General features: G+C 39.3%; 1 long non-coding RNA gene across 4 annotated transcripts; it reads left to right on the forward strand.

Annotated features, from left to right (window-relative positions):
* Positions 1–861: 861 nt before the first annotated feature.
* On the forward strand, positions 862–15,979 carry LOC120604873 (uncharacterized). Of its 4 annotated transcripts, none has more exons than XR_005653431.1 (4): positions 862–6,921; positions 7,815–7,885; positions 11,168–11,464; positions 11,577–15,979. It is a non-coding gene; the product is annotated as an uncharacterized LOC120604873 (long non-coding RNA). The 4 variants fall into 4 exon arrangements; XR_005653435.1 differs by having other exon boundaries at positions 11,168–11,290; positions 11,385–15,979; XR_005653432.1 differs by having other exon boundaries at positions 862–5,278; positions 6,804–6,921; positions 11,168–15,979.
* Positions 15,980–26,771: the final 10,792 nt, after the last annotated feature.

Below are 26,771 nucleotides of genomic sequence, written 5' to 3' on the forward strand. Positions count from 1 at the left end.
TATACAATATATTAGTTTCAGGTATACAACATATTAGTTTCAGGTATACAACATAGTGATTCAACATTTATATACCTTACAATATGATCACCTCAATAAGTCTACTATCCACCTACCACTATAAGACGTTACTGTGATATTGATATATTCCCTGTGCTGTGCGCTACATTTCCATGGCTTATTTATTTTATGACTGGAAGTTTGTACCTTTTATTCCCCTTCACCTTTTTCACTCATCCCCCTACCCTGCTCCTCTCTGGCAACCATCAGTTGTTCTCTATAGCTATGAGTCTGTTTTTATTTCGTTTGTTGATTTTTTTTCTTTTAGATTTACATATATGTGAAATCATATAGTGTTTGTCTTCTCTGTGTGACTTATTTCATTTAGTATAATACCCTCTAGGTCCATCCATGTTGTCACAAATGGTAAGATTTCATTGTTTTTTTATTTCTGAGTAATGTTCTGTTTTATATATTTACCACATCTTTATCCATTCATTTATTGATGAGCAGTTAGGTTGCTTCCATATCTTGGCTACTGTAAATAATGCTGCAGTAAACATACCTTTTCAAATTTGTGTTTTCGTTTTCCAGAAGTGGAATTTCTAGGTCATATGATAGTTCTATTTTTTAATTTTTAAGAATCTTTGTATCGTTTTCCTTGGTAGTTGTACTAATTTATAATCCCACCAACAGTGCAGGAGGTTCCTTTTTCTTCAGAGCCTCACCAACACTTGTTATTTATTGACTTTTTGATAATAGCAATTCTGACAAGTTTGAGGTGGTATCTCATTGTGGTTTGATACACATTTCTCTGATGATTAATGACATTGAACATCTTTGCATATGTCTATTGTCCATCTATATGTTTTCTTTGGAGAAAGGTCTATTCAAGTTCTCTTCCCATTTTCAATTGGATTATTTGTTTTGATGTTTATAAAGTCATAACAAAGGTATTGTTTTTAAGAAAATGGGGATTTTTAAAGAAGTGAGTCACTTCTTTTTAGTTCAACCACTGGTTCTTTTCCAAATAAAACATAGACAAGGCAGCATGGCATAGCGGTTAGAAGCATGAGCCCGAGTCACATTTTGTTAGCTCCAAAAATGAAGGAGATGCTCCTTTTGTCCCAGTATAAGGAGAGCACCTCTTATGAGGGTTTTATGACTTACTTCAGGGGAAAAGCAGAAGGTCCTTCATGAAGCTAGAAGAAATCATGAGAACAAATCAAATATATATTCTAATGGTGGCTGTTGAACACTATGCGTTCACTTGTTTACTAAGAAGTGACAGGTCTCAAGCAGAGCTAACAAAATAGAAAAAGAAAAAATGTCCTTCACATACTATTTCTCAAATTCCTTTTGCTCGAAACATTCAATATGCCAAGTTGCCATATTTTGGGGTAATGTGTCCTGAACCTGGACATTGGTATTAACAGCTGTAATTTTTGATACTGGATAACGATATGAGTCAACATTTTGAAGATCTGCATGACTCAGTGAACTAATATTCCCAACCTTCCAAGTGCATAATGTTACAAATATCTGTTCAAAGGACAAGATAAACTGTTGGATTCCTATGAAACAATAGAAACATTTATTGATAAAGTTTTAGATTCCACATTGCAACTGACCTTTAAGAAACGACTACTTGTCAAGTTTGGGTTTAGTATTGAATGAAATTATTGATGTGGCCATATTTTCTTCATATATTTCGACTAAAACAACATATTGTAACAGACTTGAATGCAGAAGCAGCTATGAGAACCTAGCTGTGTACTTTCTACTAAACCAGGTAATGAAAAAGATTTGTAAAAGTGCTAAACACCACCACTCTTCTTACTAAATATTTTTATTTTGAAAAAGTTATTTTCATTTTTAAAAATTTTTGTTAATGTGTGTTCATTCAGTGAATTAAATATTATAAAGGTTTCTTATTTTCAATTTCTATTATGACGGTACTACATCAATAGATGTATCCCATATAAACTCTAATTTTTTACTAATTTTTAAAAACGTAAAGGGGGCCTAAAGCCAAAAATGTTTGAGAATCTCTGGCCTGCACTATTATAAGACCCTCCTTCCCTGGGACTGGAGAGGGCTTTCTGACTTTGCATGAAAGAGTAGCAAAGGCCGACTGTTACACTCTTGGCTGTTTCTATTTTCAAGCATAGGCTCAGATGCCTGAAATATAATCCACCATCCTGCCTGATCTCCATCTTTAAGAATGTCCCAGAGAAGTAGGAGAATAAGGCAAAGTTAAAAAGGCATAATAGGATTAGTGCTAAGGGAATTTCTATGGAAAAACGCGTCTGACCTATCACTCCTTCCAAAACCCTGCAGGGGCTGGGCAGTACTGTCAGGATAGTCAGAGGTCCTTATTAGGGCCCTCTCTAGTCATCCTTTAAATTAGTTCGAGGGCCACATCATCAGGCAAGCCTTCCATTTTATGTCGTATAGATCACTCTCTTAAGCACTCACAGTAACATGTACCTCTCCTTCATAGCTCTTTCATAGCATCAGTGTTGCATTTGTCAGCATGATTACTCATTTGACATCAGCCTTCCTCGCTAGAGTGTGAGCTCCATGAAGGCAAGGACATGTGTATTGTTTCAATATTGTATTCCCAGGGTGCAGCACATGACCTGTTCATACTGGCTACTCCATAAATATTGGTTGGATAAATGAACTCAGAATTGGTAGGCAGTCACCACGTAAGTGATAGTGGGTGAATTACTTAATCTTCTCATTTGCAAATGGTATAACATCTGTTCTGTATCCTTTTCAAGGTGATGAAATAAAATGAAGTGCTTTATCAAAAATAAGACCCTTCTAACTGGTCTTTCTGCTTATGACTCACTCCACTCTCCCCGCATCTGTTCTAAACACATCAGCCAAAGTAATCCTCTTAAGATATAAATCAGATTGAGTAATGATTTCTTTACTCGGACACTCCCAGAAGCTTCTCATCTCAGAATAAAAGCTAAAGTCCTTAACGATTGCCTACAAAGTCCTACACAATCTCATGTCTATTATTTCTCTGAAACCATTTCCTACTACTGCTGCACTGCCTCATCTGCCACACTGGCCTTCCTCACACTAGACAGTCACACTTCTGGCTGAGGCTGTTCCTTCTGCTTAAAAAGCTCTTCCCCCAGATGGTCACCTAACTCATTTTCTTACCTCCTTCAGCTCTGGGCTCAAAAGTCAGTTTCTCAATGAGATTTCTCTGGCCAATTTAAAGTTGCAGTGCCCACACTCAGCCCCACCCCCACCCCTTTCCCTCCTTTATTTTTCTCAGGGTACTTAACTGCTGTCTAATATACTATCTGTATTTTACCAATTTATCTTTATTATTCCCTAGAATGTGAGCTCCAAGAGGTTAGGGATTTTTATTTGTTTTACCAAGTGTCATATTGTGCACCAGCACATAATTAGGAGCTCAGTCAATATCTGGTGAATGAATAAAAGGATGCAACATCTATTGGTCAGCAGTCTAGACCGGTCGCTTGCTATAATTAACCAACGATACCATGGCAGTTTCTCCTCTTTGATTATTTTGTTATCTATGAATTTATTTTGCCTTTTGAATTAGGAAACCTCTTATGTGTCATTAGTACATGTATAAATGTTTCTTTTTTCTCAGCCGTGGTGATGTTTTAAAATTTCAGAGTCTGGACCATCAAATGGTTCTGACGCCACAGAAAACCCTGGGTTTGTGTATGGGTGGGTCATTTAGTCAACATATACACATTTAAGTAGTTTTTAATTGGCTCATGTGTTGATCCTTTTCAAAAAGTGGACAATCAGGTATATTTTAGAATTGGCAAAGGGTATGTGAAAATTGTATGGATATACTATACTAAACCATTAAAAATACCAAAGTATTTGTAAAACATTTTAATATGAGCTAAAAGTAAAGAAACAAGGACAAAATTATGAGTGACTCAAAATCTTTTCAACATAAAACTACATAAACTAATATCAATAATTAAGAATATTTTGGCTAATGAGAAACCTTGGTTAGATAACTTTTTAAAACCTATAAGTAATAGTTTCATAAAAAATAGTAATAGTAAGGATTTTTTAAGTGTTATCTTCATCTCCGTCCTAAAGGTTTAAAAACCTTTTGCGTGGTTTGAGTGCCTTTGGAATGTTTTCTGAAAGCAAACCACATCATCCCCCCCACCGCCGTCCCCACCCCAACTGGAGCTGAGACCACAGGAACATGAATGGAGCCCCAGGTCTTTCTTTCATTACTGTGTGTGTCTCCAGTGACCCTCCTGCTGGGATCCCTAATAGGATTTCTTCCCCTCACACCTTAGTCTGCACCAGTCCTCGTGCTGTTCCGTGGTGTTTGGTTTAATGAGACAATTCCAGTGATCCAGAAAAAAAAAGAGCTTATCTTTTCCTTAAATAGACAAAAGGATAGCTGAGGGAATTCAAAATTATGTTCTCTGTTTCCTGCCATTTGATGTGACCAACATTTGATGACAATCCTGAATATGCTGAGCCAGGAAGATCATAGTAGCCACTTAAAATCTCAGGGGTGATTGGGCAGATTGCATCTCACAGAAATCCATTTAGCCTTAATAATGTGAAAAAACAAGGCATTAGGAGGGAGGGGAAAAGGATGAGTGCAGAAAAGAGAAGAAAGTAACTCTACAATGCTTATGAAGTGAGAACTTGAAAAATCTAGTGTCAATAGAATAATCTAGTGTCAATAGAATAATCAATAAAAATTCATTTAAAATGTTTAACCAATTATGGAAGTAAAGAGTATAAACACTGGGAAGGTTAGGGTAGTATAAGCAAAATTCTCTTCTATCATAAAGTAGATAACGTCTAAAATGTATGCGACAAAAAATAGACAAACATTTAGGGTTGTAAACGTGACCACGAGAAAATTCACAACAAATCGTTTAGTAAATTAAAGCAGGTTGGTTCTGAGAAGAAGTTAGGTTCAAGAAGCCTGGGGCAAGGGACTCCTGTTTTTTATTATGATCTCTTGTACTCTTTGATTTTATACACACACACATATATCCTAGATAATTATTTTAAATTGAACCAAAACTACTCCTATCTGACCCCTCTGATAGTTGAGCTGGGGCTGGATAGAGTGTGGAGCAGGGTTTGAGCTGTCGGGCTCAGGGGTCTGATACAATATACCAGCTTTCACTGTTGGCTTTGTTTAGGTATGGATGGTGAGCAAGAGGATTAGCACAGGCCGGTGGTGGTTCTGGTGTCTGGGCCTTGCTATCAAGGTGTGGATGCAAGACAGGTAAAGCTCGTGAGAGTAAAGAGCATTATGAAGTGCAATTTCATCAGTTGTTTCCACATCCTTGGGATGGCCTAGAGAAATGGTGCTGTCCTGTCCAAGGTACTGTTAGAGGATTAGAGACAAAATAGCTCTGGTGAGGGAGGGGGACACTTTTCTCTGTCTCAGCCCAGTAACAAGTCACATCTCGGGAAGAAAAGTCTTCATTTTATGCTTGCTGCTTATCCTGGTGTCAAAGAGAAAGGTAACTTTATAGCTTGTTAGTCCAGAAATCGACTTATTCTTTTTCTACTGGTGGCTTTAACCACTTGTTCCCAAATGCAAGTCTGCATGTCCTGGGGAGCTTTGTTTAAAATGCAGATCCTTGGGCACCATCCAAGGAGATTCTCATGCTATAGGTCTTGAGTAGCATTCAGGAATCTGTAGTGATTCTGATGTGCAGCCAATTGTGGGAACCATTGTTTTAATCCAGTCTAGTTTATGTAATCCTCACAGCAATCTTAAGAAACAGAAGACCATAATTCAAAAACAATCATTTTCCCAGAATCGCACTTACAGTGACGGCAATACTTTAAGCATATGTGTGTCTGCAGTGGTGTGCTGGAAAATGTTTAACATCCAGTTCTCCAAAAACAAACCTCCTCCCCTCAAAAGGGTCTGATTCAGAGACTTTGCCAATTTTGGTGATTTAAATACTCACCATAACTGATTTTAAGCTACTGACATGACATCACTAAATGAGTTGGGAAGAGATGCTCAAGAGCACACAGATATTTCTACCATACAGACACAATGACATAAACACATGTAGACATAAATAACCTTAAGAGCCTAGAGTATAGTGGAGTGTAGTAAAATAATTAAGAAGTGGTAAGTTTGAGTATTACCTTTATAATTTATTTGATTGTAAGTTTATATAGTTTAACTTTTAAAAATGACTGAATTTAACAGCTGGCTTTCACAATCTGAACATTTAACAATTGACTCTCACGAGCTGATGCAAGCCAGCTCCAGTATGCCCATATGCCTTCTAGACAGTATTTGACAGCAGTGATCTATGGAATACAAGTTTTTAAAAATCTTTTCTGAAACAAAATATTAAAGGACCAAGTATATTTGGGAAGTGCTGCAAGGTTAATTTGCTTCTTTAAAATCTACCATTTTGATTGGCATATTATGAGCCATCTAGAGTACTGAAGTAAAGAGACCTATTAAGTCTAAGTTTCTTTTTACGTGTAATAGCATCCGGCATCCTGCAGGATCAGTGTTCCTTAGAATCCACTCTGGGAGTCTGTGCACTTGGAGAAATCCTAGCAAAGTGTTTAAAGTACTGACTGTGGAGCCAGACCTGAGTGACACTCACACGTCTTCATCTTAAGCAAAGTCTATTTCCCCATCCCTTGACTTTGGACTTGGCCATGTGGTGTGCTTTGGCCAATGGTGTGTGGGCAAAAGTGACATTAAGGCTAAACTTTAGGAGGCCTTGAATGTTTCTGCTTTCCCTCTTGTGTTTCTGTATTCTCCACAGCATGCCTCAGTTGGCCCCAGAAAGAGGATGAGAGACACACGGAAGAGAGCCACTCTTGCCAGCCTATAGACAGAGCAGCTATAAATCGAAGCTGTAATACCCAGCTGAGGCCAGCCAGGTCAGGGAAACCAACCAAACTGCAGATGTGTGATTGATTACACACACACACACACACACACACACACGTCCATCAATATCTTAATATGGAATTTATATAGAATATGTATAGTTTATATAAAATACATATATATAATATTTATAAAAGTTGTATTAAACTACTGAGTTTGGGAGTGATTTATTACACAGCAATACTTAACTAATACAGTTCAATAGGACATACTAGATGTGATACCATACTATGCAGCTGTTATAAATGATATGACATTTACTGACATGGAAAGATGTCTATTTAATATTGTTAAGTGAAATAAATCAGATTTCAGAACATAACCTATAGGTACCGTTACACACGTAAACATACAGATATGAGAAAGTAGTTTCAGGGGGGTTGGAATCAGGAAATTTTCTTTTCTCTGTAGTTTTGTGCATTGATTTTATTTTTCAAAGAGCACCCATATTTTTGTAATTGGAAATATGTCAATGGTTATGATATGTACTGAGAGGACAGAAAGACAAGTCTTTAAAATAAAGAGAAATATCTTTAGGGCAAGAGGAGCTGTATTAGTTAAGTACTGCTGTGTAATAAATCACTCCCAAACTCAGTTGCTTAATACAACAGATTATAAACAGCCTCAAATGGGGCATAGAGCTCAGATTTGATGCATAAAAAAATAGAAGTAAACAATAATAGTTAACATTGATTAATGCTTATTCTACATTGGTAAGTGTATTATCTCATTTAGTCCTCTTAGCAACATATGAGGTCATAATTTTAACTTTATTTTACAGAAAAATAAACTACTGAGGTTCAGAAAGGATAAATCATTGGCTAAGGATCACACAGCTTGTATTTGAACTCAGGTCTGTCTCCAGAGCTCATCTTCTTTCCAGTATGCAGGCTTTTATCATTGCATGGCTTTGAGCAGAAGGACTGACTTGGACGAGTGAGAAGGAGGCACCAGGTATGGAATCCAAACTCTTACAGCTTGGAGCTCTTACAGCTTGGAGCTCTTACAGCTTGGGAGACTGTGGATAAAGGATAGGTGGAGGACATTATAACACAGAGGATAGGTCACAGAATTAGCCAGAATTAGAGGTCAAATTCTACATCCGCATTTAGGAGCTGAGTAATTGTGCACCAGTTACTTAGATGCATCTAACCCTGACTTTATCCTTCCATGAAAACATAAAAGAAATAACATCTCCTTGACAACAATCACATGACAACTATATCATCATGTGAATTATTTCAGTGCCTAGCAAGTAAGCTACCATTAAATGTTTGCTACTATTTTAATATAAGAAAAAGCACTTTGAAAAGTGTAAAATGCCAATCATATGCTAATAGTTGCAATCTGCAATTTTAGTGAACACAGTATTTTAGTGAAATTGATCGGGTGGGCTAAGGAGAGATTGGCGTTGACTGAGAGACTGTTCACCTTACCTGAGAGTGACCTGACGAGAGCTTGGCTAGGGGCTGGCTATGAGAATGCCCAGTCAGGCTGGGGAGATGTTCTAATGAAAGAATCTATGGGACTTGGTAACTCGCTGATGAATGAATATGACAGGTTTAAAAGGTCGCCAAAGTTTCACATCTGGAAAAACAGCAACAATCTTGAAGAAAGCTTCATTTTCGAATTGTAGAAAACATATTGAAAAGTCAGGGGAAAACTCTCTAGAAAGGGTTCGTTATTCACTCATTCATGCACCAATATTTATTGAAGGCCTGCTGTGTGCCTGGCACTGTAGTGTACTCAAGCAGATTATGGGGTGTGGTGGTGGTGGGGAGCAAATTCCAATCAAATAATCATGCAAATAAGTGTAAAATACACCTGTGATATATGCACAAGGAAGAGGTACAAGGGGTTGTGAAAGCATATAGTCAGAAAACGTTTCCTGAGAAAGTGATGACGGATTTAGTTCAGGTTGTTACATTGTAGATGCGTAGAGCTTTTCCGAGGCAGTTTTATATTTAGCCATGTAAAGCAGAAGTTCTTAATCTTAAGCGCGCCCCTGAGTCATTTGGTGGACAGGTCTAGTTGGGGCCTGAATGTGCTTATCTAACAAGATACCCAGGTGATGCTGCTGCTACTGTTATAAGTCTAAATTAACACTTATACTACCATAAAACAAACTATGAACAACTTCTAACAAATGTTTTTCAGGTCGGTCACCACAAAAATCAATTTTGAAAGTCTGAAATGTTTTTACACCAGGTTGAATGTTAACATTACATGTTCAACCTTTCTCTTTATTGAAAAAATTTTTTAAAAAAACAAAAACACCACTGTAATCGTAGAATTGCCCTGCAGTTAGCTCTGGGTGAACAAATGTCAAAGCACTGTAAACAACTCTAATGGAATCTTTGAAGGGAGAAGATGTGTGCCAGGCCTCGGAGACTGTAGTGGGATATAGAGAACTGTTTCAGTGCAGAACCAGTCATGGGACATGCCGGGGGGAGCAGGGAGCCATGGTTGGTTTGGAATGAACCTTTCATTTATGGCAAAGGAATTCTATTCCTCGGAGGTTGGAAGAAGGGGAACCTTCCAACCATCAACCCCTAAATATTTTAATATTTTAAAAAATTATCTTTCAACAGTATACACAAGGTCTCCTCAACACTAAATCGTCTCTTCCTTTCCCCAGAACTAATTTATGTTCTCAGTTTTGTGTTTGTTACCAGACCCTCTTTTATGCAGTTTCTATGGGAACAATTGATTATTATTTCTTGTGATGGTATCATTCTCCGTATTGTTCCACAACTTACTTTTTTTTCACTCATTATTATATCCTATGGATTTTTCCATGTCAGTACATAACTCCATCATATTCTTCATATTTTATATATTTTCTGCATATTATTGTATAACATAGAACTAATGAGATTCACTGAGACAGGTTTTTAAGCTGCTTCCTCTCCTCCCAACTTTTTTTGTTTTTTAGTGATGACAAACAATGCTGGAGTTAAACATTTTTGCACGTGCATTCCTGTAGGCAGGTGTGGGTGCTTCTCAAAGGGACACACCATGAAAGAGAACTGCTGAGTCCCACTATCTGAATGTTTTATACTTTAACAGATTTTGCCAACTTGCCTTCCTATACTCACCAATAGGGTCACTGCTTCCTTATATATGTGCCAATAATTGATAATATCAAATATTTATGTATTACTAATCTAGTGGGTGAAAAAAAAGTGTTTCGTTCATGTTTTAATCTTCATTTGCTTAATTACTAGTAAATTTGGCCGTGTTTTTATATTTCTATTGTCCATTTAATTTTCTTTGCTGGGAATTGCCTAGTCACGATCTGCTCATCTTTCTTTTGTGTCAACTTATTGATTTGAGGAGTTCCTTATGTAGTCTAAACAGGAATCTTTTGTCTTTGTGTGTTTTGCAAATTCTTTCCCCCAGATTTTTTTTATTTTAAATTGGTTCATAGTGTCTATTAGGATAGAGAAGTTTTTAATTTGGAAATAGTCAAATTTATCATCCTTTTCCCTTCAAGGGTTTTGCTTTCTGTATCTTGTTTAAGAGGACCTTTATCTCCATCTTCAACTCTTTTGGACCCACTTATGTAAAATATCTTTAATATCAATAAGTTGCAGAGACAGAAGTTACCTTACAGATGCTATAGTCTAATTATTTCATTTTATGGAGGGGAAAACTGAGGCACAAACAGGAAATGCGATGTGTAATACTAACACAACTTCCCCACCCGGTAGCTGAGTGGCAGAGCCAGGCCTTGAGCTCAGGTTTTCAGATTCCAAGGAAAATTACTCTAAATCTTTCCATGATATAACCACCATGATTTTAAACAAACTAATACAGAGAAGCCCCTGACTGGCAGAAAGGTCTATTGCAATTGGCACCGGGGGGCCAGAAGGTCAAAAGGCTTTGAGACGATGCACGCCTCTCCCCAGAGCCAGGCTGCTATCCAATCCCTCACGGGGAGGCTACGTGGCTTTACTATGTACAAGCCATATGACCTTGAGACAGTGATGTGCTGCCTCATTTTCTTTATCTGCATGGTATAAATCAATAATAACACACACTTCAAAGGGGTGTTGTGAGGTTAAGTGAAATGATTTATCTATAAGGACTTAGCATATAATTCATGTCGAAAAACATTAGCTACTATTTACTAATAACAGTAACAACATAATTTCTTTGTTCTTTGTGCTTATACTCCCATCGGTCTGGCCAAATCTTTAAAACATACTGTCTTGCTTGCCTTTAAATTCCCAGTTTACAGCCTGGCACTTGTAGGCACTCAAAGGGAATGAATGAGGCAACGAGACATTGAGATCTTCTGAGAAGTAGGACTATCACTAACAGTGAGTTCAGGCACAGACCAGCTCGACAAGGCAGGTAATATCAAGGCCTCTAAATGCATGCTCATTGATTGTGTGTCCTTTCCCTCTTGGCTGTATGCTTTGTGACAACAAAGATCCCCCGTTTACAGTTGTGTCTCCACATCTAGAAGAGAGCTTGGAACATATGGACCCTCCATCAATAGTTATCGAAGAAATGAACGACCTACAGGTATATTTCCAACTTTCTTCTCTCCAGAGACCCTGACTGGCTTGATTTTCTGGTTTTCTTTCTGTGCTGGGGAGGAAGAGGGCATGGAGCTAAACTTCCTTTTCTCTCCTAGCACGACAGTGTGCTGCAGGTGCATTTTTGCAGATTAAGCTTGAGTCTCAATGTCAGGCAAGCCAGAAGTGCACCACAGAGAGCCCGTGAGCAGTCATCTAGAGTCACAGTGTTGTGGCTATGCTGAGGGCAGGTGAGAATTTGGCCACTGAGCTGTAACAGTAGGGCAGAAATTAGAGGGTATTATGTTTTTCTTTTGGTTCATTGCTTTTGTAAGAAGTAGCACATGAACTCAGAGATTTATAATGATAATGTAAAAATCACTACATATCCTGCAATCCTGAGGCAATCACTGTTAATGTTATGTTGCACATCCTGCAGGAATTTCTCTATGTGCATGTGCACACCTACGTGTGTGCATGTGTTAGGTTACATTAAGCCACAAATGACAGACAAGCAAAATACCAATGATGTGAAAATGATAGCAGCTGATTTGTCTCTCACATAGAAGTCTGGGCAAGTGGCTAGAAATTGTCAAGGTTTTCTGGAGTGTCGGTCACCCAGGCTCATTCCGTCTTGGCGCTTTGTTGTATGTGGCTTCCACCTTGTGGTCTAACGAACAGCATTTGCATTCTATAAAACGGAGAGGAAAGAACAAAAAAGAGAAAGAGATTGAGAGAGAGAGGCTGAGGGAATGCATAATATTTCTGCTTATATACCATTGGGCTGAATTAAGTGATAGGGCCATACCCAGCTGCAAGGAACATTGGGAAATGTAGTCCTTTTTCAGGCAGCCATGTGCCTAGCCAAAAATCTCATTACCATGAAAGTAGGGAGAAATGGATATATCCATGGTTATCCAGTATCTGGCAGTCTCTGTCGCAGTGTTAGTGCAATATTATAAAACTGGATGACAAAGACAGTGTAACATAGATTATAAGATCTAGAGATAATTATGGATTAAAATCTGTCTGAGCTACTTATTCTTCAGTTTACTTGTCTGTAAATTGAAGATTATGAAGATTATAATAGAATAAACCTATTCCATAGGACCATCGTGAGGATTCAATGAGCTAATGAATGTTAGCATGGAGCCTGACAGTAAGCTCTCAGTAAAGTGAGCCATTAATCTTCTGCTTTTTCTTTATTTAACATTCACCAACATAGCATGGATAAGGTGCTATGTCATCATCTGTAAATCTATTTATGTGATCCTTTGTAAGGACTGCATAGTCTTCTGTTATGTTGAGAGAACTTAATTTATTTAACTAGTCCCCTATTTATCACCACCATAGGTTGTTCTTACTATCTTCTCATTATCAACAATCCTTGCATCAACATTGTTTTGTACTTGCATGATTATCTCTTCAGGGCAAATTCCTAAATGTAGGATAGCTGGGCCAAACTTATGCATATTTTGCATGTAATGACATGTTACCAAACGTGTATTATTAATAGCAAGTGTCTAAGGATATTGGAACATTCTATTATAACCACATTTTTTGAGCACTTGCTATATGTTGAGCCTTGGGCTAGTTGCTACAGAGAGTCCAGAGATAAATAAAACACGAACTGCAATTGGGGAGGAAATAACCAATCAGGATTTGCGAATACAGAATTCAGGCAGCTATGAGTGTTGATGACCTGGGGCTTGAGCTAGGGTGAGAGTCTGAGAAGGTCTCCGTGAGGAAGTGCTATTCCACCTGAAACCTGAGGCCCAAGTGTGGGTGTGGTGGTAAGGGGAAGGATTGGAGAAGGAAAGCATAATCTAGGGGAGAAGGAATATGTGTGACAAGTATAATGTAGTGGAGCCAGTGTCTAGGTCCAAGTCATGGCTCTGCCACCTATTACCTGGAAATAACCTCTTTATGCCTCAGCTTCCTTATATTTACAATGGGGATGATAGTAATAAGGGTTATTATGAAGACTGAATAAGTTAATGCCCAGAAGTACTTAAAAGAACTTCTGGCAGGTAGCCACTGTGTCAGCTAATATTAATACTTTCACCTTCCTGCCCTTGCTCAAAAGTCTTAACTAAAGACTGAGAGTTCATTCAACAGTCAGCATCAAAACCCTCTATTCATTTTCCTCCAAGGGTTTCCTCTTTCATTCATTTGACAAGTATCACCAAACACCTCTTAGGGAGATGGTGTAAACAAAGTACTACCAGACCTAGGCCTCAAAAACTGTCTGGTGGTGGGAGACATTTCAAATTAAAAACCCTACACAAACAGAAGCTCATTTAGCTACAAACCAGTCCATGCAGTGTAGAGAAGCACTGGATGATCCATGAGAACCTATCAGGGGCATGTCCAGCAAGGACATGACAAAGAAAATGATGAAGCCAAGACCTGGGGGATTAGGAGGCTTCTGTTAAGTGAAGGGGGTTGGGGAGAGAGTAGACCAGAAAGAGGAAGCAGCTTATGGAAAAACTCTGAGGAAGGAATGTCTAGCACATCAGTGGAAATGAAAGAAGGCTGTGAGAGCAATGGGGTAAGGGAGTGAGGAGAAAGGCATGCGTGAAGTGCAGAAGTAGATAGACAAAGGCTAGATCACTTGGGGTCTCTAGCTTAGAGACGATCTTCAGAGTCTTAAGGTGAGCATGGAGACTGAGTTTTATCGTGAACACCTCTGCAGCTCCTCCAAGGTCTTTGTTCTTGCCAACGAAAAGATACCTCCCATCCAGTCACTAGTTCCTCAGAACTTTCTTGCACTTGGCTCCCTAATAATCCTGAGACTCAGCAGAAACGTTCTCCACACCAGCATTTTTTTCAGGAAAGAAACTATTTATTGAACTCCTATGATGGGCCAAGGGATGCCCTGAGCCTTTTACCCATCTTACCTCATTTACTGCCCAACAATCTATGAGATAAGTAGTATTACCTTCTTTTGAATAAATAAGAAAATGGAGACTCAGAGAGCATAAGCAACTTGCCAACGGTCACGCAGCTATCAAAGAGTAGAATCAGTTCTGTGAGTGCAAAGTCCTGATCATTTACTCCATATTGTTCAGACCATGGAGCAGGCATGGTCCGTTTCACATGGGCTTGTTAGGATCTCAGGAAGCCACTTCACTGTGCAGTGGGATATAGTTTCAGGCAGTGGAGAGCTGAAAATTACAGAAACCTTTCTTCAACCCAGTGTCAAGTTCATTAAGCTGTAGGGAGCTCTTAATATCATCAGCATTTCAAGGCAGCTCTACGCTCCATGAATAAAGAAAAGAACTAATACCCATCCCTAAAAAGGTGAATGAAAGCCTTTGCTAACTATATACTGTAGATAAGCATCTTCCCCATTTGGCTGCAATTACCTTGGTCCCAAGTTACATCATTGCTAGTGAAATGATTAACAAAATAATGGTAATGATACTGATGGTAAATTAAATGGAAATAAAAGGAGCTCAGTGTACTGTTCAATTTCCCACTTGGGGACTACTCCTAAGTTGTGTTCTTCAGCTTCCCACTGGGAATTTCCACATGTAAATAAATATGCCTGATTGAAATGGCAAATGTAGACCTCTATACATATGTGGCTAACACTGAAATCTAAGCTTGAGATTGCTTCTCTCTCATCTAGGAAGAGTTCCCAAGGCTAATGTCAGTGAGATGGATTTTCCCTCTCAAAATGTTCCAGTGCATTATGTAAATAGAGACAAACACCTTATGGACTGACCTCTGCCACAGAATTTGGCATCCTCCTGCCCTAACCAAACCAAGCGGAAAATTGGATTTAAAGGAAAAGAATCAGGACTTCATTGCAACCCAGATGCTTTGTGGCTGGGTTCTCGCCACCACAAATCAACTGAGCCCCACCAAGAGAAATTACCAACAAATGTGACAAAGAATGGACATGACAGTTGGGGCTCAGTTCATGTCATCAGCAGGTTCCTATTTTGTCAGAAGCCCTTTTTTATGGTTTTAGCCGTAATCGTTAGTTTTTCTAATAGGATGCCCTATTAGAAAAGTGAGAGCCCTGAGTTTAAAATCCAGCTCTGACTCTTACTAACTGTGATTTTGGACATGTTACTTAAAAAGCTTTCTGAGAATCAATTTTCTCATCTTTAAGCATGTTAATAGTACCTATTTACAATGTGGCTTTGAGAATTAAAAGAGAATGTGTGTTGCACATTGCCTGACCCAGACGAATAGATCAGGAAATGGGATCTGTTCTTATCATTATTAATCTCAAATTAAAGGTTATTTCATTTCAGGATGAATATGAATTTGGTTTTGGACTCTGATTTTTTTAACATGACTTCAGGCCCTCTATGGTCCTGAAGTTATATCAATTTCGGGTTGTACAAAAGTAAGCTGTTTTTTAAAAAATTACTTACCTGACATTTATTAGCAATATAATTTGGAGCAAATCCTACCTTTACTAGGTCTTAGCTTCCTTTTTGATTTAAATGAAAACGACAGAATTAAAGGTGTAAGACTCTTAGAAGAAAACATTGGAGTAAATTTTGATGACCTTGGATTAGGCAATGATTTCCTAGATATGACAAAATGTATATAAGTGGTAAAAGAGATGCTTTACAAGTTGAACTTCTCAAATTTTGTGCTTCAAAGGGCATCAGCAAAAAAGTGAAAAGACAACCCACAGAATAATAGAAAATATTTGCAAATCATATATATCAAACGAGACTTGAATCCAGCATATATAAGAACACTTACAACTCAACAACAGAAAGACAAACAATCCAATTTAAAAATGGGCAAAAGATTTGAATAGACTTCTCTTTGAAGAAGATACAAAAGTGGCCAATACCCACATGAAAAGATGCTCAACATCATTAGCCATCAGGGAAATACAAATCAAAACCATAATGAGATAGCACTTCACATCCACCAGAATGACTGTAATAAAAAAGACAGACAATAACAAGTGTTGGTGAAGATGTGGAGAAATTAGAAGCTTCATACATTGCTGGTGTAAATGTAAAATAGCGCAGCCACTTTTGGTAAACAGTCTAGCAGTTCCTCAAAGAATAAACATAGTTACTATATGACCCAGCAGTTCCACTCCCAGTACCTAAGAGAAATGAAAACATACATCCACAGAAAAACTTGTACATGAATATTCATGGTAGCATTATTCATAATAGCCAAAAAGTAGAAATAACCCAAATGTCCATTGACTGATGACAAACATTGAAAACATTAGGCTAAGTGAAAAGAGCCAGTCACAAAAGACTACATATTACTTTATTCCATTTTTATGAAATGTTCAGAAGACGCATATCCACAAAGACAGAAAGTAGATTAGTAGTTGCCTAAAGCTGGGAAGAGAAGGCTCAGGAAAAATGGGAAATGACTACTTATGCGTACAGGTAATTTTTTTGGGGGGGGAAGGGGGTAAAAATGACTTAAAATTAGATTATGGTGATAGTTGGTCAACTCTACATAATGTGAAAAACTTGAATTTTACGCTTAAAGAGTTAGATTGAGCAAGATGCTATATGTGGATCTTGCTCAATTTAACATTTTTTGGAATAGAAGCACATCTTGAAATGGAGCTTGGCCCTACAGAAAAAGAATGACCCTGTTCATGTTAGTGCCTGATGAAGGAAGAGGAGTTGGGTCACTTAGCCTGTGTATAATGACAAAATCCCACTACCCTACTATAAAAATTAGCTAATTCACAAGTTAGCTGCTGCATATGAAAATTAGTGGTCAAGCACTTAATAACCACTAATGTTTGATGGGATACTTATCATGTGCCTAGTCCCATTCTAAGCACTTTCCATGGATCTCATTTAATCCTCATAACAGCTTTACGAGGCTTCAGATGAGAAACTGAGGATCAGAAGGTTACAAACATAGGAAGTCAAGGGGTCAGATGTAAATGTATACAGCTTGACTCCAAGGCCTACGGCCATAACCTCTTCCTGTCCTGCTTAGCTTTCTCTATACTCCATTGCTTTCTCTATACATCTACCTGGGTACAAGGAAAGTGTGTGCTTAATCAGCAGTGAGCAAATAACTGAGTTAAAAATATCCCTTATATCACTTCTTGCTCTAATTCTTAAAAGCAGGGGGTATGATCATTTCATTTTTTTAAAGCCCTGAATTCAGCTTTCCTTGATGCTCAGACAGGCACTGCAATTTGCTTGCAAGGCATATACTCCCGGCTTCCCAGGGCTCGATGTGTGCCTCATATCTAAACCAGGCTGACTGTTCTTTTCTCCTCTTCCTTTGCAAATGCCTATAACCCAGCAGCTTCCCAGCGGGCTCCTGGCGCTCCAATTGCTGTACACCTGAGAAGTTTGCTACAGAAGCCTTAAAGAAGCCAGATTTCAACAATTTGTTTTTCTGCTATTTGTTTTTCTCTCACCTCCAGTCATAATGCTTTGTTTGCAACACAGTAATTGTTCCACAGCCAGTGATTCTCTATCATAAACACAAGAAAATGACTCTGGGAATGTAGTGAGCCGTGGAAGACAACAAATTGTGCAGGCCCGGCCTTTACGGCAGGCTGCCCTGACGTCAGAGCCCATGCTGCATGGGTGCTCACCTCTCCACAGCCATCCTATTCCTGGAGGCCCAGCCCTAGGAGGCTCAGCCCTACGTGATTATCAAGTGGGGCCCAGACCAAAGCCCAGTCCCCATGGGAGCTACACAGAAAGACCTGAATGTCTGCTTCCGGTGTGCTTACAACAGAGAAACCTCAGGCCAGCGTTGGAGCTTGCCGTGGATATAAGGAAGGTTGGTGCTCAGCCTGAGGTAAGCACTGCCAAGCTCCATATGGGCACCTGGGCCTCCACCATTTGAGAAGTGTGACAGGCAGGGCTGTATCCCTGTGCAGCACACACAGTGCTGTGGACCCCCAGGAGGCCACACTTGTGCTGCATCCTAGGAGTGCTCCTGAGTTGCCGTGGCTCAGTGGACCGCCCTGGGCACCAGAGGCTCCTTTAGAAAGATGCTTACCTTACAGATAAATAACACTCACGCAAACGAATTGTCAAGTCTGGGTGTGTGTTTAAAAAAAAAAAATCCAAAACCTAAAACCCGGAGTTATATGATGACCTCACCTGGGGTGATGAAATAGCTCAGAACACTGATCTCTTCCCTCTCCATATATCCCTCTTCCAGTGAGGACCCCGTAGGGGTCGCTGAACCAAACTTTGGTATTTCCTGTCTATACCCAATTTATAGCAATCAAGAGAGGGTCTCAGGGCCACCCATGGGCCACTCTTTTGCATGGCCTGATCTCTCAGAGTCAGATTTACTGTTCTAATGAATGTTCCTCTCTTCTTTAAATGGTGTGGGAGCCCGGAGAGCAGGAAGAGCCTGACAGGATACAGAGCCAGCTCAAAGGGCAAATCAGCTGTCTCGAGTCCTTGCAAGAAAGGGCAAAAAAAGCACTGAATGGAATGATCATTTTATTTTCCAGGACTTCATGGAGGTAAAGTAACACAGACGTGCTGTGATAAACCACTCAGTCGTCCAGGGAGGGTGGGGGGCAGGAGTGGTAAGACCTCCCAAACACATTTGCCTGAGCAATGACAGGTAAGTGCTACCTTCTTACCTGGGAAGGTCCGTCAGATTAATTGGGGGTGGAGGGGGGAGGGTGAGGAAAATCTGGACCAGAGCTGCTTGGGCAAGGAAGGAAAGAAACTTGAGTTCTGCTCTCCGAGTTCTGTGTCCCAGCCTTTCCCGTCACAGGGCTCAGTCCCTTCTCTACATGACTTAAGAATGTCTGATTGAAGAGACATCTAATTATCAGGCTCCTAGGATCCCCTAGCGCTGGTTAGCTGTAGTGTGGCTTGCCAGTCTCTCCTTTCCACCCTGTTTTCCAGGCCTTCCTTTCTGCATTTGTAGAACGTAGGGCTGGACTGCCTGAGTCTCTCAGGGCCCAGCCTGCCGGGTCAGCCTGTGAGTCTGTGCTGATTCACTCTGAAACCCAGGTTGAGTAATAGAATCTGAAGCTCTTCCTGTACAATTTCATGATGGTTCTCTTGGGTTTCTTTATTCCTCTCGGTTCCTCTGATTCTGGCCTGAAAGAACTAGGCCACAGTCTGATGATCACAGCAACTGGTGCAAGACAATTGCTTTCATTTGTTGCCTGCTTCAAATCTGGATGACCAATTACCTTTTTAATTAAGCCTCTCTGAGCACAGGATTAAAAACTCACAGGTGTCAGGGCCCTTAAAATCTCCAGTCCTTCCCAATCTGTCCCAAGACTCTCTTTCTATAAAAAAAAAATGTATACTTCCTTTATTATCCTTAAATGACACTCATAAATAATATAAGCTACCTGTATATGTGATTTTTAAAAACTATTATAACATCCTTATTAGATTAGATTATATAGGAGCAGTTAAAAGAAAGCAATTTATTAGAAATAATCTATACTTCGATATGGAAATATTTGGGTACAGCCCAACCAGGTGTAATGAAGAAGTCAGAAGCCTACACCTACACACAAAACCATGTGTACGATTTGATGTACATGACCGTGAAAGCTCCAAATGTACATGGATGCAGGAGTGTTGTGTTGGTGATGCAGATACCATGAGCAGTGTCAATTTTCCAAAATGGGTTCCAAAAGAATCTAAACAACTCTTGATTAAAATAACAATAATAATAATAATAGTAGTAGCAATAATAATAATAATAATAATAATAATAAACAACCCAGCATATTCTACTTCTAAGTATATACCCAGGAGAAATGGAAACATATGTCCACACAGAGATTTGTATAGGAATTTTCACTGAAGCATTATTGATAAAGCCAAACATGGAAACAATCAAAATGTCCACCGACTGGATTTTTTAAAAATGGAGTATACTGCAATGGAATACTATTCAGCAATAAAAAGAAACTAATGATACATGGCACGATGTGGACGAACCTCAAAAATGATAGTGCTAAGTAAAAGAGAACCACAGAAGACTATATGTTCTATGATTCTATTTATGTGAAATTTCTATAAAAGACAAATCTATAGAAAGAGTAAGCAGATCAGTGGTTGCCTGGGGATGGAGGTGGGATCGGGAATTGACTGCAAACAAACAGACATCCACGAACTTTGTAGGGTGATGGCAATATTGTGAAACTGCATAGTGGTGATGGTTGCCCAACATGTCGAACTTACTAAAATCAATGAATCGATTAAACATGCAATTGAGAATGCTTTAAAACTGAGTGAACTTTATAGTATGTAAATTGTGACTCAATACAATTATTTTTACAAGATGTACTTTACCCTTGATTTACCCTTTTATTATAAACTCATGGGGTTTATAGATTCACTGATGAGTACTCCAAACTCATGAAAGAGTATTTGAAGTTAGGCCACTTGGAAAATCCAGAATGTATTGTTTTTATTTTATTTGGAATCTAGCGACATTGTTCATTTCGTCGGAGCTTCCAGGTGTCCACATGCTGGCTAGCAGGTACTGTAGAGGACTATTTTTCTAACAAGGGTCACTTCATTCTTCTAGACATAATGTTCTCATAATGTTCTCTCCCTTTTTTTCTTCCCAAACCCTGTGTCCTGGGCAGCAATCACCCTGACAATGAACTCTGCTCTGAGGTGAGATTACTACCAATTAGAATTTGAACAGTTTTTCTCTCTGCTCTTCCACATGCTGAGCCAGCAACACCCTTGCTTCCTAGCAGGTTAAAGTGATCCCAAAGTATCTTTGAATATTTCTCTTTCCTGGAGAATAAGAAGGGGAAGAAGCAACCCAGACCAGATGGATCTAAATTGAACACACATTTCTCGGCACTTAATTTCCCTTACACAGAGCACAAAAGGCATTTGGCAGCCTTCTGGGAATACTTCCCAAGCAATGCCTGGAGTTTTAACCATTCAACAGCCATTAACCATATTGAACCTCACAGGGCTTAGCTCCCCGCCCACCACTGAGGAACACAATCAGAAACTACCATTTACCCTGGGAAAATGTCCTGTAAGTAGCACCAACCAATCTTCCCCAATAAAAGCAGACCGTAGGCAATGCTGACAACTGTGCTCAGCAGAGCCTCCATGTGAAGATGCAGAAGAGAAGCGAGAGAAAGATCCAAGATCGGCCTTCGGAAGCAAGGTTTCCATCTTCCCCAGTTAAGATGTCCATGCCTCTGTTGTCCCTTTTAGTAAGTGGTGCTATACAATCATGGGTCAAAGGCTGATGGACAGGAGATGGATTTCTCAGACATTGTTTCTTCTTCACTTTTCATATCCAATCAGCTGTCAAAGTGTACTCAGTGATGGATCTCACATCCGCCCCAACTTTTGCATCTCTACTGCCTATTTCCTAGTTCAGCAACATGTATTGGAACTATTGACACTCAGCTGAGAGCACAAATCCTAACAATGATCCTTGCTAATTGATGACCTCCAGCAAGTCACTTAACCATACTATCTTGGTTGCTTACCTGTTAAAGGGGAAAGCCAATGCCTAATACAGAGTGTTAATGTCAAGATTAAATAAGAAGGCCATTACAAATTCCTGGGGCTGTTGCTACCTACTGGGTGCTCAATAAATATCAGTTGAACTGATGAAAGAGAAGTGAATAGAGATCTCCAATTAAATGCAATAGAATTGACATGTATGCTTACTTATTCTCCTTCCCAAAACCACAATGAAATTGTAATAAAGGGATAAAAATAAGTGTAAACTAATCATGGCACATAGAAAAAAAACAACATAGCTTTCTTCTGCATGATCTGTAAATACAAAGGGAACAAAAGAGAAAGCTTCAGTGTAATACCTTTGTATTAATTATTGCTCGCGTAAGAGACCACTCCAAAACTTAATTGCTTAAAACAAAAATTATTTTATTTGCTCACAATTGTCCGAGTCAGTCATTTGGACTGGGCTGATATTAACCGAGCTCACTCTGCTGTCAACAGATAGCTGGTATGCCTGAAGGCTGGGCTCTGCTGGGGTAGTTGGCTTCTCCCTCCATGTGGCCTCTGACCATCCAGGGGGCTTGCCTTTGCTTCCTCACTTGGTGGACCTAGCAGCCAGAGAATAAAACTCAATACATGAACCTCTGTTTGCCTCATATTAGCAAGTCACAGATTCAGTGGCCAAGCCCAAGATTCAATGTAGGAGGGAACTACACAAGGTCACAGATACCTTGATTCACTGGGGAACATGACTGCAGCCATCTACCATAACCTCTGAAGCACATTTACCATCTTTCCCAATTAAGATGATCATATCTCTGTTGCCTCTTGTTGATAGAGATGCTATCCAATAATGCTGACAGGGTCAACAGTAGATCAAAAGAGATAAAAGCAAGTGGCCAAGTGAGACCATCTTAGTGGCCAGAGAAGATGGAAGCCAAAGCTTGAAGTGGGGAACACCAAAAAGGAAACTAGTTCATGCTATAGTTCCCACTTCTCTCCATTGCCTTGCCTCTGCAAGAGCTCAGGATAGTATCTCTCACCTGGACCACTGCAGCGTCTTCCCAACTAGTTTCCTGGCCTCTGGTCTTTCTTGTCCCCTCAAATATTTTTCATAGAGCTACTAGGATGATTTTTCTAAACAAGTCATCTCAGGTCATGGCCCTGTCTAAAATCCTTCAATGGTGCCCCTTTGTCCATAGGACAAAGTGTAAACTCCTTAGGATGGCATGATGGCCCTTCATACTTTGGGCTCTCCATCCTTTGCTAACTTCATCTCTTGCCATCAGTCTGCTTTGTCTCTAGCTATACTAAACTTCTTCCCACCCCTTATTTTTGTCATGCTCTGGTTTTCTGATTAGTCTTTGCACATGCTGTTCCCTCTGCCTGGAATACTATTCTCTGCTCTGGCAGAACCTGTTTGTTACCTACTCAAAATTTACTCTTTCTTTTCCTTTTGCCTACAGAATCCTGGAAATCCTTGGTCTCAGGGAAGGTGGGTTCAAGCCCCGGTCTAGAGGTGGGCATATTACCCAATTCTGGCTAATTATTTGTACAAGAAAGTCACACTGGAATGTCTGGAAGGATTTTCCCTATCTGCTAAGAGGAAGGTATGCAAGCAAAAACTCTCAACCCCATGCTCCCCTAGCTTTCTTTCCCAGAAATCGGGTTTGAGACCTGGATCTGCTGCAGACCAGTGTGAGAAAGGAAAAGGATACTGACTAGAACCCAGATTACCTAGAGCCTCTGTACCAGCTCTAGAAACTCTTGCCACCAGATATTTTGTTATATAGAAAAATAACCCCCTCTTTGCTGAAGCAACTGTTTACTGGGCATTACTTGAAGCTGAAAGTGTTTATGCCGGATATAGCTACCTTTCCAGGTCAAATCCTGCTCATCCTTTAGGACTCAGCAAAGTCACACCTGTAATACCTGTATCAGCTTAAAGAACCCCATCCCCAGCTCTATGTTCCTAGAACTTCTTTAATTACAGCATAATGGCTAAAAGCAGCAGCTTTGAAGCCAGACTGCCTAGATTCATAGCCCAGCTCTACTACCTCCTAGTTAGCAACTTTGGGCAAGTTATTTATCCTCTCTGTGCCTTAGTTTCTTCAATTATCATTTATTAAATATTACTAACTTTATCTAATTGTCACAGGGATTAAATGAGTTAATGCATGTAACATACTTTGAAATTGGTTCCTGATGATCATTCAATTAATATTTGCTGTTATTAATTAACAAGCTTTATTATACTCTGTCACAACAGCATAATAGTCCTCTCCCCAGATAGATCATAAAGTTAATGAAGGCAGAGACTGCATTTATCTAGTTTATTGCTATATTTTAATAGACACCTGGCCTAGATATACTTCCAGTAAATGTTTATTGAATAAATACACATATATCACACAATGCGAAGAGCACATGAAAAGTAAATCAGGTCAAACATTAACCCAATTGAAAAGGCTTTTTCATATGAGGCCAGTAAAGAAAGTTAAAAATAAGCAATCTCCTGAATTCTAGGAGGCTACTGCAAGAATTCCCATTGTTGGCTCAAAGGACAAAATACCCATGTGCTCATAAAAGTCCCTGGCTAGTGAGCTTCACTCAATCTAGAAAAATATCACTAGATCAGCCAAAGGATATTCCTCAGTCAGCATTGAGCCAATAGTCCATAAGCCTTTTGCCTTAGCCTTGTCCAAATCTGGTCTTCTAAAGATGGAGTCTGCAATCAAAAATAAGAAGTGAGAAATAAGAATCAAAGCCAACTGATTCCAGCTAACCATTTTCCCAAATTCTTTCTTGTTTCATTTTGATTTACCATGCTTTTTCTTGCCACTCACAGTGTTAGCAGGGCAACTCCCATTTCCTGGACCTTCAACTCATTCTAATGTTTCACTTGGCTGGAACCTCATGACAAAGTTATTCTTTGTAATGTGGGTGTGCACACGTGTGTGTAAAAGTAGGGAAGGAAAATCTAGCACAAAAGTGATTGTATGCAAATATCTTCTGGTGAGTAAGCAGTTTTTTTCCCTCATGTTGGCCGACAGGTAAGATAGGAAAATACTCCCTAGCCTTCTGAAAGCTTCTACTATCGATCGTTGTAATAATTGACTTCCTTATCTCTTTCCTTTCCCTTCACCTTGAGCAATTATGGCATCTTTCTTTGCAGAAGCTCAGTAATTGGAAAACAGGTTTATAATTCTAGCAACTTTTTCTTCCCTCATTTTTTTTTTCTTCTTAGCACTAATAGAGCTAAGAGAAAGAGGGAAAAGTACATATTTTAGTGAGATCTAGAGGGATGAAAATTGAATTTATTTAATATTCCCACTTATTAGTTTTCTGGAAGAACTTGAAGAAGAGCACAGGAATTTGATTTTTTAGATAACACAGGGCTAGAGTCACATGAGAAATTTTCCTTTAAAAATATTTTTGAAAAATATTTATAGCCTCTGGATCAATCAGACTTTAAACTACCTTTGTGGGAGCATGTCAGCTCCTGAGATCAGTCCATAACAGAGAGATAACAACAACAGCAATATCAGCAACAGCTCACGTTTATCAAGGATAGTGCTAATCACTTTACGTATCATTTATTCACTCCTGACAAATCCCTGAGGTAGGTTCTATTATTACCTCATTTAAAAAAAAGAAACTAAAGCTCAGAGAGGTTAAAAATAACTTTCTTGAGGTTATGGAGCTCTCAGCCATCATAGGGACTCACATAATGGGCATGACCAGTAGGGGGAGGTTATCTGGACCCATCACATAACTGCTTCCATTTTTCTCAGGTGTCTCCTATATAAGTGCTCATGATTTGAGAAGCCTGATTTTGATCAAAGAGGTAATCACAAACAAAGAGTAAGCAGGGAAGCAAAGTACAGTTGGCACATGTGCTTTGCTTGCTCCAGAAGTATTTTTAAAGAAGGTGTAGTTAGGCAGATATCTTTAATTTGCAATAACAATGGGACCCTCCGTAACCAGAGTACCTCCATGGAAACAGGCCACGCAGTCAGTCCATTGGGAACATCGCTCTTGTCCACCTCTCACTAGCTGTATGACCTTGCTAAGGTTGCTTCACCTCTGTGTGTCTCCTTTTTCTCTGTAAAGTGATCGTAATAAGAGAACCTGCCTCAAATCATGGGCCCAGATGGCAGAGCCTGGAGCCACAGAAGATTCCTAGAAACCTAATAGAATTTGCCCCGCTAGGTTTTGAAATTTTGAATGTCTTCTTTTCATTTTCTCCTTTTTGGAACGGGAATGTGTATATTTGCCTGTCCCACTATTATATTTTGAAGCAGATAACTTGTTTCCTAAGTTTATAGGTTCCTAGATGGAGCGAAATTATGTCCCAGGATGGATCACATAGAGTGTTACCCATACTTGATGATTTAAATGATGAAATTTGGGACTTTTGAGCTAATAATATTTAGATGAGATTTTAGACTTGATGCTTTAATGGGTTGAAATTTGGGGAATATTAGGATGGGTGAATGTTTTTTGTATGAGAGATAGATGTGAATCTTTGGAGGCCAGAAGGCAGATAATAGTAAAATGCTCTCCCCCATCCCCCGCCCCGAAAAGATATTCATGGATTATATCTAGGGGGTTAAGAATTTTGAGATAGTAAAATTATTCTGGATTATTCAGGGGGTCCCTAAATGTAATAACATGTATAAGAGATTGGCGGAGTGAGATTTTCCACACACGGAGAAAGTGATGTAAAGATGGAAACAGAGATTGGAGTGATGTGGCCCCAAGCCAAGGAATGCTGGCAGTCACCAAAAACCAGAAAAGACAAAGAAAGGGTTCTCCCTTAGGGCCTCTAGGGGGAGTAATACAACCCTACAAACACATTGGTTTTCACCTAGTGATACTAATTTCATTATT

This window comes from Pteropus medius, unplaced genomic scaffold (genome assembly GCF_902729225.1).
Source record: "Pteropus medius unplaced genomic scaffold, Ma_sr-lr_union100, whole genome shotgun sequence".
Taxonomy (NCBI): domain Eukaryota; kingdom Metazoa; phylum Chordata; class Mammalia; order Chiroptera; family Pteropodidae; genus Pteropus; species Pteropus medius.